Source organism: Tupaia chinensis, unplaced genomic scaffold (genome assembly GCF_000334495.1).
Source record: "Tupaia chinensis unplaced genomic scaffold, TupChi_1.0 Scaffold145652_1, whole genome shotgun sequence".
Taxonomy (NCBI): Eukaryota; Metazoa; Chordata; class Mammalia; order Scandentia; family Tupaiidae; genus Tupaia; species Tupaia belangeri.
This window is the reverse complement of record NW_006205509.1, coordinates 3,380,677-3,382,447: the sequence shown is the minus strand read 5'-3', so window position 1 is coordinate 3,382,447 and position 1,771 is coordinate 3,380,677.

The window sequence follows — 1,771 nt, the reverse complement described above, 5'->3', positions numbered from 1 at the left end:
AAAAAAATAAATTTTAAAAAAAAAAATTCTTAAAAAAAAAAAAAAGAAGAAGCCGAGATGGTTACTGAACTTTAGCTGTGAAATATTGCTTTCAGGACTAAAAATGAAGATCTTCTGCTGAGATTTCTCCCTCCAGATTCATTTCTGGTGGCCTCCAAGCATTGAGTATTCCAGACAGGTCCAAGAAAACAGCATCCAAATATCAGAATATGATTAAGGTCAGAATATCCCTCCACACCCACTGAATCTGATGCACAAAGAGTGAAAAATGGAACAAAATGGATATTGCAGATCACCTCCTCCTGCATGCCTCTAAATGCTCAGATTGAACCTTAAGAATTAGGAAGAAATGCACCATCCATCAGATGACCAGAAATCACTGCAAGGGCACAAGAAATATGAGAAAGCAAGAAAATACCTCTCCTCCAAAGGAAAAGAATAACTTCTCTTCATCAACAGACTATACAATGGAACTCACAGAAATGTCAGATAAAGAATTTATAATATTCATAGTGACAAAGCTAACAGAGATGAAAGAGAAAAGAAACAATGAATTGTAGAAGAGGCAAGAGAAAGGAGCCAATAAATTCCAGGAGGTGAAAAAATTCTTACAATATCTGAAAGAGGAAATATACACCATAAAAAAAATCAAATGGAACTGTTAGAGATGAAGGCTATAATACAGGAAGTCAAAATCTCCCTTGACAGTATTAAAAGCAGACTAGATCATACAGAAGATTGAATTTCAGACGTAGAAGATAGAATCACTGGCCTAGAAAAGTCCACCACAAAGACTGAGAAAATTGCCCCCCAAAAACGAGAATAACATGGGACCAGCAGTTGGCATAATGGCTATGTCACTGGACTCCCATGTAGTCGACCACAGTTCAAGTCCCAGACCCAGTGGCTTAAAACTCACGCTGGGTGCTTGTGTGTGCGCCCAAGAACCTGAGAGGAGAATGGAGGAGATAGAATTGCAACGTGGCCATCCCCCCTGAAGGGTGGATTTCTTGTTTTCTGTCTCTCTGTCTCTGTCTTTCTGTTGAATGCACACACCCTATAGCAAAAACCTCTCCAAAGGAAAAAAAAATGAGAATAATATATGAGAAATACTAGATACCATCAAACATCCAAAAATCTGGATAATTGGTATCCCAGAAGGCAAAGAGACTAGTAAGGGCATTGATGATCTATTCCATGAAACCCTAGAAAAAAACTTTCCAAACCTAGAGAGGCATTCAAAGATCCAGTCCTAGGAAATACAAAGGACCCCAAATAGAATCAACCCAAGAAGATTTTCTCCAAGACACATTATAGCCAGATCGACCAAGATATTAAGATTGGCAAGAGAGAAACATCATGTTACCTACAAGAGATATGCCATCAGGCTAACAGCAGACCTCTCATCAGAAACAATGCAAGCAAAGAAAGAATGGTAAAATATATTCAAAGTATTAAGAAAAAAACAATTTCAACCAAGAATACTGTACCCGGTAAGATTACCTTTCATATGAGAAAAAAAAGACAAGGATATTCTCAGATAAACAAAACTTCAAAGAATTTGTCAACACCAGACCAGCTCTGTAAGAAATTCTGGAGGGAGTGCTATATCAGGAAATCTAAATACAGACACACAGAAATAAGAATTCAAAAACAACTAAGAAAATGGCCAACTTAATCACAGGGACAAGGCTGGAGTTGAATATTATATCCCAGAATTTCTTTTGCTTTCTTTTTTTTTTTTTTTTTTTTTTTTCGGTGTTTTTTCCCC